The 15,722-nt window shown below is 37.9% G+C and overlaps 2 long non-coding RNA genes across 2 annotated transcripts; both read left to right on the top strand.

Annotated features, from left to right (window-relative positions):
- Positions 1-1,211, top strand: LOC145122816 (uncharacterized). Its single transcript, XR_013714749.1, has 3 exons — positions 1-457; positions 564-729; positions 1,162-1,211. It is a non-coding gene; the product is annotated as an uncharacterized LOC145122816 (long non-coding RNA).
- Positions 1,212-1,214: 3 nt separating this feature from the next.
- On the top strand, positions 1,215-1,610 carry LOC145122815 (uncharacterized). Its single transcript, XR_013714748.1, has 3 exons — positions 1,215-1,236; positions 1,425-1,482; positions 1,593-1,610. It is a non-coding gene; the product is annotated as an uncharacterized LOC145122815 (long non-coding RNA).
- The last annotated feature ends 14,112 nt before the right edge of the window (positions 1,611-15,722 follow it).

The following is a 15,722-nucleotide window of genomic DNA, read 5'->3' as shown; positions in this document are numbered from 1 at the left end:
TCGAGAGGTGTGATGGAGCTTCGCCGTCGACAAGAGATGGTGGTGACGGGCGTTGAAGTTGCTGCTGTTAAGGGTCGACAGACGGTGGTGCTTCATCATAGACCACCGGAGCTCGCCACTCGGGTGCGATGGGTCTGAAATCGCCGGACGAGAAAGAGAAAGCCCTGCCTTCGTTTATTCTCCCTCTTCACGATCAGTTAAGGCTTCTAGAATTGTCGATGCAAGTCTTCACTATCCTCTCTTCCCCAGTCGAGCCAAGCGCCGACGACGTACCTCCGATTCACCACTATCGCATTATTTGTCATTCATCCGTGTTCTTAAGTCGGCTGCTTTCGATGGTAGCCTTCCATTTCTATTTCCCCCATTCAATAGCATGTGCACACCAGCTGTTCGATTAAATGCTTACATGAATTGGGAGTGCATTTTGAGTATATCTATCTCCCTCTGTTCATAATCGGTGAGCTCTCTCTCTCTCTCTCTCTCTCTCCAATTTGCTTTAATCATTGCAGGTGTAACAAACTCTAATCTTTATTGTATTCTCAATTGGATGTATTGAACAACAGAGAGGATCGTGTTGTATATAATTGCCCCAATTTTCACGAAGTTCAGAGAAATCAATGGAAGACTCCCAGCCGGATTTGAAGCTTTTCAGCGTTCGGATAGTGTCAATTGATTACTACATGTCTCCTCCAATTCCAGGCCTTGATCTCTGTTACAGTAGCTTTCAAGGTATCTATGCTCATGAACTATATTTTATTTATCTCATCTTGAGTCATAACTTTTCTACACTCTTACAAGTGTCTCCATTTACCATGGTACTATGCACTATCGTTTTGGAAATTTGATGCGGCTATTTGTACTTAATTGATTCAATAACACAAAGTTTTGAAGTTTTTCAATTCCTTTAAAGAAATGCATGCACTTTGCATTTGTACCACATAAATTGCTCCCAACACAACACACAAAGCCTTTATTTTAAATAACTCCAAATGAATGTTCAAGTATTAAAGCTGAAGATATGATAATTGAAATTGCTTGTTTACACCATAAAAGTACACCGATTGTACTATATAAAATAGTGAGGGTCTATGTCTGCTTTGCAAAGAAAGTTCTTTTGCAAATGTTTATATGTCTCTGTTACTTATATTTCTGAATGGACAGGTGGGAAGGTGAATGAGGTTCCTGTGATTAGAGTATATGGGTCAACACCATAAGACATGTTTGCATATTCATCCAGTAAGTTTCTCATATTGATACTCTAAAAACTTGGGAGTTTATGAGAAACTGCAATTTGGTAGGTACTTATGGTTGACAATGTAGAATCAAGTTTCATTTTTTGATACAAAGTGTTGTTTTTATTTGATTGTTATTTGTCAAATAGCTATTGAGTATGATGAGTATGAAGTATCTTGATTATGATGCAGGCTTTACCATATCTATATGTTCCTTGTTCGGATATAGTTCATCAACCAGACCAAGAAGGTATTGCACATATTCTTAATGGCATTGATTTCATTAAATTCTTTCTCAATTGCTAATACAAGAGGTACATATAATCATCTTTTTGCTCATTGTTGGCTAATATTGATCAGGTGATGTGTGTGCGCGGATGATATCTCTTTCAAGACTCTTGAAATGGCACTAAAGATATTTTTTTTCCTGAAAAATGTGTGTTTGCAGGATCTCATGTTAACTATAGGTATAATTCTTCAACTGTTACAACTTAAAGCTAGTGTTGGATCAATGTCTAACAATTTGTTATATAATTGTACAGTGTCCCTTTCAGCCTGGTTACACAGAATGCGGGTATTATGTTCTTAAGTTCATGAAAGCGGTTGTTGAAGAAGGACTTGAAGTGTTAAATAACAATGTAAGTAAATCTATTAGTTACTTGATGGACTTGAAGTGTTGTAGAATATTTATATATATAATTATTTAATGGTTTTTTTGCTAATATATTAGTTTTTGTCTAAGTTTTGGGGGAAGAATGAATATACAGACGTCGAGCTTGATAGGGTGCGTGAAGAATAGGCTACTTATGTCATAAATTTTATTTACTAGTGATATGAATTTGACAATTACTTTTTGATGAATTTGGAGCGTATTTTTGAATTTGACACTATAGTTCGTGTAAGCCTTTTTATATATGTATGATGTTTTATTTTGCGTTATTAGACATTAAATATGTAGTTTAGTTTGATTAAGAATTGGTATGTGTGTGTGTGTGTGTATATATATATATATATATATATATATATATATATATATATATGACATACAAAGCATGTCGTAAAAATATGTCAAAAATCATATTGTACAAAACATGTCGTAAATGTCTGTCATAAAAACAAAAATGTTACGAATTATGACAAAGTCAATTGTAAATGTATGTCGGAAACGCATGTCGTGTATGTATGTCGTAATTGTTGGTCATAAAAGTCTGTCGTAAACTTTATGACAGACCTAATGTCTGTCATTTTCCTTTATGACATGGCTTTCAATGACAGACATTTGTCTGTCATATATAGGCATTTATGACAGAAATTGTCTGTCAAGGAAAACCTTTTTTCTAGTAGTGTGTTCTTGTGATTCGTTTGAATGAATGATTCCTTATCGAAAGCCATCAATCCAAGAAATTCACAAGTATCAAACTCCAAAAGATTTGATTCAAACTTGCAAAGTTGAAGTTGTCAAGAATGAAGTTGTTTTTAATTCAAATCTTCAAGATGCAAAAAGATGAGAAAGAAAAATAAGAAGAAGATCAAAGGTAAGAACAAGCGGGTTTATTCACAGAAATCGTCAAATGTTGTTGTGAATCCGAAATCCATGAAGCAAATTTGGGTTCCAAAGCAACAATCTCCAAGTATTGTATTGAATTTGAAGTCAATACCCAAAAGTGTTGATGGTTCTTATGAAGATGTTCTTAGATCGTTGAAGAAAACGAAGAACACGAAGAACGAGTTGTACAACACGCATCATGGGTGATACAATGTTCAAATTTGAGATTTTCTCGTTCCAGCAAAAGAACCAAGATCTTCTAAATTTGATTCGTTCGTTGCAAATGGATCTCAGATCGTCAAAAGGTATCTCAAATTCTCAAATGGATTGCAAAATGTCCATGATTTCGATTCATATTTTGTGTTTTTCATTTTTGATTGATTTGTCTCATTGGAGACAAATCTATTTCTACCCCATTGATTGATCTAATTATTTTTGTTTAGATCAAAACCAAAATCAGAATCATTTTTTTATATTTCGAAATTCATTGTTCATTGTTTAATCAAAGCCTATTCCTAACAAATATTTGATACGATCCTATTCATTCAAAGTTCAATTGTTGAACTCAACACTGTTCATTGATCTGAACACTTAGAGCCCATATTCGAACACTATTTTTTAGCCCAAATCATCGGTTACATTGTTCAAAATCAGAATAAACGAGATACACAAAAGTCAAAATCTGACTTGTTGAGTTTTCGAACAAGTTTGTTGTTGTTCGATCGTTTCCTAGTATCGAAGATTGAAGATCAATTTGTAGACTGGTCTTATTTGGTGTCGATTGAAAACAAACATGTTTATTGGGTTACTGGGAATCGAATGGGTTTGTGCTTACTTGATTTTAGATTCGAATGTATTTTTGATTTGAAATCAAATTCGATGATTTGACAGTCAGTGTGTATGAATCGAAAGTCAAAGTTCGAAATTGTTTGTGGCGAAGTGTTCTAATCGAAGTCAATTTTAGGATTGAAGACTGATTTCGAAATCAAATTTGATTTGAACTTGGTTGGAATTGTAAAAGAAAGGTTCTTATTTGATGCCGAACAATGATTTGTAGTTAGGACGATTTGTGAATGCGTTCGAAGGAGATGGTTCGCTTTGAGTTAATTGAATTTGGAATTGAACACTCAAGAATCGACGGTCAAGGCTTTAATGCTTTATAGTCGAAAGTCATGATTTGAACTGGAATCGATTGTTTTGATGTCGATGGCTATATACTGTGTTTCGAAGGCTGTGATGATCGAAAGCTTGGAGTCGATATTGAGGGTCGGTTGACTGAAATCGAAGGATTGTTGACATCGAGTGTTGGCAAGCGAAGTCTGTGATTTTGTGTATTCGATTTTGGGAAGGAATTTTGATGTCGGTTTATTAAAAGCTAAGTGACTGAAAAATTGAGGTTCGTTTTTTTTGTGGTCATGATCATGATTTGGAGTCGATAGTTTGATGTTTTGTGTTGAATGAAAAGTGAAGCCATATATATCGAATGGGAAATTGGTGTTTGATTCAAAGGGTTTGATATCGATGAACGAAAACTTGAGACAAAAAGCGAAGAGTTAGAGTCAATTGTCGACATTGCTTGATTAAAAGCGAAGGGGTATTGCTGCTTCATTAACGAGTAGGGATGAACATATGGACCAGGGAACCGGCCGGAACCGGTCCCAGAACCGAAACCGGTACCGGAACCCGATGGAACCGGTCGGGCCGGGACCGGTACTATAATTTCGTCAATTTTTGGAACCGGGACCCGGTAAGAACCGGTCGTTGGAACCGGCCCCAAACCGGGAACCGGACCGGATAACTCACTCGAATTTTGAAAGTTACATAACTCACTCAATTTAACTTTTTTGACCTGAATCTTTTTCCTACATGTATATTATGATTTGTAGTTAAGTTTAGACTATAAAAACGCTTGATTTGGTTAAAAATTGAATGAGTTACAAGCCCCGCAAAGAAGGATGTCAAATCAGAATTTTTTTTATGTTTCAGCAATTAAATGTAATCTGACTTTGTTGTTCAATTGTACATAACTCACTCAAGTTAACTTTTTTTGACCTGAATCTTTTTCCTATGTGTAGATTAGGATTTTTAGTTAAGTTTAGACTATAAAAACGTTTGATTTGGTTAAAAATTGAATGAGTTACAAGCCCTGCAAAGAAGGGTGTCAAATCAGAACTTTTTTTATGTTTCAGCAATTAAATGTAATCTGACTTTGTTGTTCAAATGTGCATAACTCACTCAATTTAACTTGTTTTGACCTGAATCTTTTTCCTACATGTAGATTAGGATTTGTAGTTAAGTTTAGACTATAAAAACATTTGATTTGGTTAGAAATTTAATGAGTTACAAGCCCCGCAAGGAAGGGTGTCAAATCAGAATTTTTTTATGTTACAGCAATTAAACGTAATCTGACTTTGTTGTTCAAATGTGTATAACTCACTCAATTTAAGTTTTTCTTGACCTGAATCGTTTTCCTACACGTAGTTTAGGTTTTGTAGTTAATTTTAGACTATAAAAACGTTTGATTTGGTTAAAAATTGAATGAGTTACAAGTCCCGCAAGGAAGCGTGTCAAATCACACCGGTTCCAAAATCGAAAACGGCAAAAACCGGACCCGGAACCGGAACCGGTAGAACTGGAACCGGTAGAACCGCCGGGCTGGTTCGGTTCTTGATTTTTGCCGAAGCCGATTCCCGGCTCGGGTCCGGGTCGGGTCGGTTCCGGCCGGTTCGGTCCGTTTGCTCATGCCTATTAACGAGAGGTCAATGGTCGGTGGTTCGTTAATGAAGGGTTAATTGAAAAGCGAAGGATTGAATTTTCGGTTGATCAATCGTGCTTCGTTATTGAGGAATATAGATGAAAAGCGAACAGTTGACTGGTAACGAAGTGAACTGGGGAAGAAAACAATTATTTTCGGTTTGGGTCCCTCGTCTTTTAAAGATTTGGCAGAATTGGTCCAAATTCGACATTGAAGTAAAAAGTTTGTGAAGAAGGCAGAAGTTCGCGTTTAGTCCCTACAGTTTCGAAATATTGGCAGAAAATACCCAACTTCGAAATTGGACTAACAATTATGAGAAATGGAGAAATTTACAGTTTAGCCCCCGTAGTTAATGCGACTTAATGCTTTATACCCAGTTTTGCAATTGGGGGAGTGTTTCACATTTTAGGCTGTTTTTGGCGCATCTGGTCCCTGCAGAATTCTGAAAGTGGCAGTTTTTACCCAGATTTTCGAAATTCTTGCAACTCTCACCCAGAAGTTGAAAATTTTCACAAAAATAGGAAATTTTTCAAAACTTTTTCGTGATTGTTTTTCCATGCAAGCTTTTCGAGGTTTCAATTTTGGCACACATCAAGGGGGAGTTATTTATTCATCGGGCGCTTCTCACCCTTAATGGGTTTTATAATCATTTTTTGATTATAAAAAGGGGAAGAATGAAGATTGGGTATTCGAAGCTTCGGGTATTCATTTGCGGATTTGAAGACCGTTATCATTTCGAGGGGGAGTTGGTCTTGATCACGCGAGCTCGTTGGATATTAAAGCCGGGACATCCAATCCTAACTTTGAGGGGGAGAATGTTAGGGTGAAAAGTCACGCTTGGATGTATTTTGTGTTTACCCTCTTGTATTGTGTAATGAGTTGTCTTTCCTATAAATAGGAAGTGAGTGACACTCATTTATATAAAAATGAACATTTGTGAGAGATTAGTTTTTAGAGAGAGAAATAGCAAGACTCATTTGTACTCTTTCTATCAAAAACTAATGACAACTTGAACCAAATTTATTTAATCCATGTGTTCATGATTTGTATGATGATTCACTAGATCATTTCAGATTCCGTATTTGTCATCATAATCAACACCACTACAGTACCCCAAAACATAATAATACACCGACACAAGCAGCACCTGAGACACAGAGCTTTGAAAAAGACTTGGTACATAGAAAGTACTTTTGTACGTATAACATACTCCATCGATCGTCAATCTCCACAGACAGAGTTTCTACTCTCTATTCTGATCACACATGTACCCTTAATAAGATGCTACCCAATATCCAAACTTAATTAAACTAAGCACCTCTTTTAAGTCCTATTTCATCACTAGGCAAGCCTACAATGCTTATAATAAACTTTCAATACCAACTTTGTTTCGGAAACACTATTCTAATTTAGTGTAATATTTTATACAGAGGATTAAGTATTAACATACATTTATCTTCTCATTTATAATACTTCTATTATTATAATCATGTAAATACATCTTAACACATATAGAATCATGTCTGGTTCGCATAGCGTATATCATCAAATATATATATATATATATATATATATATATATATATATATATATATATATATATATATATATATAACACATATTTCCAGATAATAAGCATATAACTCACATATAAACTTTCAACATATATTTAATACTTTTATTAATACTTGTATTAAAATAATGTTCATGAAAGGGACTATGCATTCACCTGTTAAAGTGACGATTCGAAATTAGGACAACGGTTCGCTTCTAGCAATTGTCTTTTCCGTTGCCATAACCTAGTATTATTATTACTAAGTTTTAGTCTAATATTTATTGCGACTAATTCTTAGTCTATATTCATCATTAACTCAAAGTCTACTTCAAGATCTATCAAGTAAGGAATAACCAGGTAGGATCATATCGAAGGTAGGGTCCATTTAGTATACGAAGTATACTATTTGGAAATCCCATTTTAAACACCTCACTAAATTCAGTCTTGACATCATCCCCGTAGAGTAGATCAATCAGTATAATGACTTGGAATCACTGATAAATATTTTTGATAGGTTCATAATAAAAATAATGAACTTAAACATAAGTTATACTTAAAGTACGGTAAGCATAACTTAACTTACAGGTGATTTAGCGAGAAACTGGACTCTGCGCGGGCAGAACTTCTGAGCTGAAAACTCTTCTTCTCGGGGCTTTCTTGCACTCTGGGGCTTCACTTATAACACCTAGGAGGTGTTAGTGGAAGGAATAGAGGCATTGGGGGTGTTTGGGAGAGAATTGTTTGAGAAGGTGTGAAGAAAAGAGTGAAAAATGCCTTCTATTTATAGGCTGCCAACACCCATGTACGCTGTGACATCCCCTAATTTCTCGGCCAGAAAAGACCGATTTAATTTATGCTTTTTAAAATAAAATCAGAGTAATCCTTTTAAAAGATGTTGCAGAATTTGCTCCCACAACAAAACATGATAAAAATTTATCAAAACCTTTCATTAAGAAATATATATTTTCATTTTATATCAAAACCTCGGGATGTCATGTTCCGATACAAATCAAAAGCATAAACAAGACCTTATAAGCCTTACAACAGTTATTTACAACTACTGGCCTATAATCCAAAAATCTCTCATCATCATCCGATTATGCTCGGGGTCCACTACCTGTAATATAAAAAGCTGAGTGGGTCAGGCTTGGGAGCCTGGTGAGCATATAGGGTTTTCAACCCACAATAATAATAAACTTATTAAATTTATCAATCAACAATAACCCTGATTACCCATTCCCGTTATCCTCATTTTACGTCCCTAAACACCTATCACAAGGGACCTAGCCTAAGGATTATCATCGGGATGAACACTACTGCTAAGGGAACTCCTCAACCATACATGTCCTAAAGGCACATGAGGGGGATGGAGTACACCAATGAGCATATAGTTCACCAACACCTACATGTTGCGAACCTGCTAGCGTTCCACTGGACTGTCTAGAAAGGTCTGTGGTCGTCATCTATACTCCGCTAGACGACTACAACAACAACAACAACAAAAACAACATCGAGGCCTCTCATCATTTTAACACACATCGACTATTTCGTCTACCCATGTTTTACCCAACATATTTGTAGATAAAAATACATATACAATTTAAAACTTGTATAAAACATCTATTCAACAATCATCTCAAATAAACAATTAATATAATTACACATAGCACGTATTTTATGGAAAATACTTCATATCTATGTGTAAGATGAAAGTGACTATACACTCACTTGATTTAACGATAATCGGGCAGCACTTCGTTTCCTAAAACAATCATTTCTAATAAAACCGGGAGTTTTATTGAGAAACCGGGCTCTGCGGGGGTTTGGCTTCAAAACCGAAAAGATAAATTTTTCCGGGTCTTCGGGCACTTCGGAACGTGTTTTGGGTATGTTGTATAATACCGGGGCTTTGGGGGAAGTTGGAATGGAAGAAATATGGGTTTAGGGGTGTAAAATGGCAATTTTCCAAATTATCCCTGGGAGGTCTCGCACCCTTCTATTTATAGGGGAGGCTTCGGATCCGAGGGCTGAGAAGCGACCACGCGGCAGCAGATGCGAGGGGCAGGTGGCGCGCATGCGAGGCTCGGACACCTGGTGCGACACGCGTCGGATGCGAGGTGAGGCGCTTCGAATGCGAGGAGTCATCGGGCATGCGTCGGACTCCTATTGGACCGCGCTTCGGACGGCTCTCCGGTTCGGACACGCGTCTGATGACTCACCGAGATCGGACACGGGGCAGCTTCCGAGCGAGAGTGACGTGGCCTATTCCGGACCATGCGAAATTTCTCGGATTTCGTGTTTTTCTCGATTTTTGAGCCAAAACTTCTAAAATCCATAACTTTCGCATACGGGCTCCGTTTTTGACGTTCTTTACATGCACTCGTAGGTAAAATTACGCTCTACAACTTTTGTTTGGACTTCGTCGGCTAATTTTGACTTTAATTTTAATATTATTATTTTTAACAGACCGGGACAGGAAATCCGTTAAAAATTCATAACTTCTTCATCCGACGTCCGTTTTCGTCTGTCTTTTTAGCGTTGTACTACTATTGACGAGACCTTCGATTCTCGTTTAGGTTGTGTCGGCTAAAAATCACTCGATCTAAAATTCGAGTTTTTAGCTGTCTACTGTTAAGCTGAAACTTAGAAAAATCATAACTTCCTCATACAAAGTCAGATTTGGGCGTTGTTTTTTTAGATACTCTCGGTTAACGAACACTACAAATTTCATTTAGATCATCAAGGCTAAAAAGTAGTTTATCAAAAACTCACTTTTTACGTCATTCGGCGTCGTGCCGGTTTTGTCGTGGAACTTCGACAGGTCATAACTTCTTCGTTATAACTCGGATATCGGTATTCTTTATATATCCGGAATCCTTGTCACGACCACTACAACTTTCTTAATAGATATCGCCTTTATCTAATATTTATTTTCGACGCTCATTTTTATTCTTAATTAATTAAATCCTAATAATTAAGCATAAAACACATAATTCACATAATAATCACATAATTCCTCTTCATTTCTTCAAAATGAGTTACAAAGGTTGAGCTAGACTATTATATTATCATTAATGACTATCTTAGAAACACGGGCGTTACAATTCTCTCCCCCTTAGGATGATTCCGTCCCCGGAATCACACATCAGCAAATAAATGCAGATAGCGACTCATCATGTCACTCTCCGTTTCCCAGGTGAGATTTGGCCCATTCGTATGTTTCCAACGCACAAGCATTAAATCGACCATCTTGCGTCACAACTTCTTAGTCTTACAGTCAACGATTGCCTCTGGTTCTTCAATTAACCTCTTGTTTTCATCCAACCTTAATTCAGAAATTGGAATTATGTCGGGTACATCTCCCGTGAACTTCCTCAAATAACACACATGGAAAGTGTTATGAATACCATCTAGTTCTTCTGGTAATTCTAGCTTGTAAGCTTGATTCCCAATCCTCTGAAGAACTTTAAACGGTCCAATAAACCTTGGACTCAACTTTCCCCTTTTACCAAATCTTATAAGTCCCTTCCACGGCGAGACTTTAAGTAAAACCGAATCTCCAACTTCGAATGATATCGGTTGTCTTTTCTTGTCAGCATAGCTCTTTTGACGATCTTGAGCAGCTAACATCCTTTCCCTAATCACTTTCAACTTTTCAGCAGTTTGATGGACTATTTCAGGTCCCATAAACTGCTTTTCCCCAGATTCCAGCCAACATGACGGCGTTCGACACTTTTCTCCATACAAAGCTTGGTAAGGTGCCATCTTGATGCTTGAGTGGAAACTGTTATTATAGGAAAATTCTACCAGAGGTAAATGTTCATCCCAGTTACCTTGGAATTCCCGGGTACATGCTCTTAGCATATCCTCCAACGTTTGAATTGTTCGTTCGCTTTGACCATCGGTTTGCGGATGGTAAGCTGTACTCAAACACAACTTGGTACCCAATTCCTCTTGTAGACTCCTCCAAAACCTTGAGGTAAAACGGCTGTCACGATCTGATACAATCGTTAATGGAACACTGTGAAGCCTCATAATTTCCTTCACGTAAGAATTTACAAGCTTATCCAAAGACCATTTCTCGTTGGCTGCTATGAACTGCGCACTCTTAGTGAAGCGATCAACGACCACCCAAATCATGTCGTGACCGTTCTTTGTTCTGGGCAGTTTAGTCACGAAATCCATGGTGATGTCTTCCTATTTACCCATAGGTACAGGTAAAGGTTCTAAACTCCCATACGGTTTCTGATATTGTGCCTTAACCCTAGCACATGTTACACACTCGGCCACATACTTAGCAATATCGAGCTTCATCGTCAGCCACCAGTAATAGGGTTTTAGATCCCTATACATTTTTGTGCTGCCGGGATGAATCGAGTACATGGTCTTGTGAGCTTCTTCCATTAGAAGATCTTTTATTCCTCCTGTCTTAGGTACCCAAATCCTATCTTGGAATACCTTCAGTCCTTGATCGTTTGTATCAAACACTAACTATTTGCCCAAACGTTCTTCCTTTCGGTCATTTTTCTCTAAAGCTTCCTCTTGAGCTTTCTTTATACTTTCCAAAATTGTCGAGACAACTTCAATTCTCAACGCTCTTGGCCTTTTCTTTTCAAGGTTTACCTTCCAACTGAGAGCATCAGCAACAACATTTGCTTTACCAGGGTGGTAAAGTATCTCACACTCGTAGTCCTTGAGTAACTCTAGCCAGCGTCGTTGCCTCATGTTCAATTCCTTCTGATTAAAGAGATATTGAAGACTCTTATGATCAGTGAAAAGTTTGCATTTAGTGCCATAAAGATAGTGTCTCCATATCTTTAAGGCGAATACTACCGCTGCCAACTCCATATCATGAGTGGGGTAGTTCTTTTCATGCTCTTTTAATTGCCTCGATGCATATGCTATCACTTTATCCCTTTGGGTCAGAACACAACCTAACCCAACTCCAGATGCATCACAATAAACTGCGAAGTCATCAACTCCTTCAGGAAAAGAAAGAATCGGTGCTTCACATAATTTCTTCTTTAACTTCTCAAAAGCTTCCTTATGCTTCTCATTCCAAGTATAAGTAGCTCCTTTGTGGGTCAAAGTTGTTAATGGAGTAGCGATCGAAGAAAATCCTTGGATAAATTTTCGATAATATCCAGCTAATCCTAAAAAGCTTCGGATCTCCGTAGCACTTTTCGGTTGTTCGAACTTCATCACAGCTTCAATCTTCGTTGGGTCAACCATTATCCCTTCTTGGTTAACCACATGACCCAAAAATTGGACTTCTTGAATCCAAAATTCACATCTGGAGAACTTTGCATACAGCTTCTCCTTTTTCAGAACTTCTAGCACTTCACGCAGATGCTTGTCATGCTCCTACTTGCTTTTTGAATAAATCAAAATATCATCTATGAACACTATCACGAATTTATCAAGGTATGGTTTACAAACCCTGTTCATCAAATCCATGAAAGACGCGGGAGCATTGGTTAGTCCAGACGACATAACCAAGAACTCATAGTGTCCATATCTTGTTCTAAACGCAATCTTCTCAATATCCCACTCTCTTACCTTTAGCTGATGATATCCTGACCTAAGATCGATCTTCAAGAAATAGCTCGAACCTTGCAACTGATCGAACAGGTCATCAATCCTTGGCAACGGGTACTTGTTCTTTATTGTTGCATTATTCAGCTCTCTGTAATCGATGCACATTCTCATGCTCCCGTCCTTTTTCTTTACAAATAACACCGGGGCTCCCCAGGGTGATGAACTAGGTCGAATAAAACCTTTGTCCAATAATTCCTGAAGTTGTGTCATAAGTTCTTTCATCTCTGTTGGTGCTAGTCGATACGGTGCTTTTGCTATTGGCGTCGTTCCTGCTAACAAGTCGATACGGAATTCTACTTGTCGATCAGGGGGTAATCCGGGAAGATCTTCGGGAAAGACTTCCGGATAATCACACACCACCAGAATATTCTGCACCTCCTTCTTTTCCTTCTTAGCATCGATCACGAACGCTAGATATGATGTACATCCCTTGGCCAAACACTTTCTGGCTTTCATTAGGGAAATGATTCCAGAGTTTACTCTGCGTTTGTCTCCATACACCATAAACGACTCTTTCCCTGGCGGTTTTACTTTTACTATCTTCTTCCTACACAATATTTCGACATCATTGGCGCTAAGCCAATCCATTCCTAGAACTATGTCGAAACCATTTAACTCGATAGGCAATAATTCCTCATGGAACTTATTCCCATTCAAGTCAATGAAGATGTTTTTCATACGATGGCTAACATGTATAAACTTGCCACTAGAAACATCGATTATTAAAGCATTAACTAGTCTATCAACAGGCAAAGCTAGTTTTCTACCAAATTCATGCCAAATAAAGGAGTAATTGGCTCCAGAATCAGACAAAATTTGGGTAGGCAATTTGTTTACGAGAAAGGTACCTGAAGCGACATCAGCTTCTTCTTTCGCAGCTTCAAGTGTCATCTGAAAGGCTCTCGCCTTCGGCTTTGGTGGAAGATTGGGCTTTGCTGCATCCTTCTTCTTCGGTAAATCCTTCAAAATGTGCCCCTCTTCATTGCGCCCATAACAGACTTTCTTATTGAAGGTGCATTCATTGGCATAATGCCCAGGCTTTCCACATTTGTAACAAGTGACTTCATCGCTACATTTCCCAGCATGTTTCTTCTTACACTTGTCACACCACTTGGCTTTGGCTCCTCCTCCGAATTTCCTCGAACCAGTCTTCGAGAACTTGTTCTTTTTATTGGAACCTGAAGTTCCTTCAAACTTTCTCTTTTCGCCAACTTCAACCTTGCTGGCGGCTCTTCCCTTAATCATATCTTCAACAGACTTGGCAGCCCAGATAGCTGCCTCCAAAGTATGTTCCTGACGCACTGGGACTGCATACTCCCATGGAATTCCATTTGGGTACCTGTCGATTTTTGTCAGCTCATCTGGGACAATACGCAAAGCAAACTCCATTTTGTCTGTGAAGTTATTTGTATATTCATCAACGGTCATACTTCCCTTCTTCAACGTCAGAAATTGGTTTTCTAGCTCAAGCAGATTTTGGGCCGAGCAGTACTTGCGCTTGAATTGCACCAAGAACTTTGCCCAAGTCAGTTGCAGTGGCTCATTAGGGCTTAGGATTTTCCCCAGAGTGTTCCACCAACGAACAACGCGACCTCTGAATTGACGCACTGCAAATGTGGTTTGTAACTTGTCTTGACAACCACATGTCATGAAAGCCAATTCCATTTCCGAGATCCAATCCATTACTCCGACGGGATCTTCTTTTCCAGTGAAGGTTGATGTCTTGCAAGTCATAAAGTCTTTATACTTGCACCCATTTCTCTCCACTCTATCTTCGTGGTTATTTCTCCCAACCACAATCGGTTCACTATGACCAATAGATCTACTGTTGTTTCCTTCTTCAGATTGATCGTCATTTAATTCACGTTGTTTAACATGAATTGAAGGTTCACTCCTGTTGTTCAGCAATATTTGCCTCATTTCCTCTCTTTGTTCAGCCATCATTGTCTGAATCATGGCTCGTACTCCAGCCATGGTGATTGGTTCTGGTGCAGCTCCTGCTATAGGCACCTGTTCCACCACTTGGGGTTGAGGTTGTTGGTTTCTATTTGCATTTCCAGCTCCACTTCGGGTTCTTGCCATTATAATCTATATACCAAATAAGGCAAACTTAGATCTTTATTCATGATAGACGTTTAAATTCTCCTTATCACCCTAAAACGTTTACATGCTAGTTCTAATATCGTAGTCATACGCTTATAATCCTAAACACATAAGGTTTTCCAGATCCGGTCGGCAACAGACCATAGATCCGAGCAAATAATGGCATATATGGCAAACATATAGCATTTAGCACATAAAACCATTTTAGGCATCTTTCATAAATATTCTAGTGCTCGTGTCTAAAATATACTAGAAACTCATCTCACAATCATCACTTAGCATTCTAAGTTTAAGTCTAGAATTCCTACAAATTCCTAGTTCGCTTAAACTAATGCTTTGATACCAACTGTGACATCCCCTAATTTCTCGGCCAGAAAATACCGATTTAATTTATGCTTTTTAAAATAAAATCAGAGTAATCCTTTTAAAAGATGTTGCGGAATTTGCTCCCAAAACAAAACATGATAAAAATTTATCAAAACCTTTCATTAAGAAATATATATTTTCATTTTATATCAAAACCTCGGGATGTCATGTTCCGATACAAATCAAAAGCATAAACAAGACCTTATAAGCCTTACAACAGTTATTTACAACTACTGGCCTATAATCCAAAAATCTCTCATCATCATCCGACTATGCTCGGGGTCCACTACCTGTAATATAAAAAGCTGAGTGGGTCAGGCTTGGGAGCCTGGTGAGCATATAGGGTTTTCAACCCACAATAATAATAAACTTATTAAATTTATCAATCAACAATAACCCTGATTACCCATTCCCGTTATCCTCACTTTACGTCCCTAAACACCTATCACAAGGGACCTAGCCTAAGGATTATCATCGGGATGGACACTACTGCTAAGGGGACTCCTTAGCCATACATGTCCTAAAGGCAACCATGAGGGGGATGGAGTACACCAATGAACATATAGT

This window comes from Lactuca virosa, chromosome 6 (genome assembly GCF_052849685.1).
Source record: "Lactuca virosa cultivar CGN04683 chromosome 6, Lactuca_virosa_CGN04683_v6, whole genome shotgun sequence".
NCBI lineage: Eukaryota > Viridiplantae > Streptophyta > Magnoliopsida > Asterales > Asteraceae > Lactuca > Lactuca virosa.
Note: the sequence above shows the minus strand (reverse complement) of the source record. Positions and strands in the feature narration are given on the sequence as shown.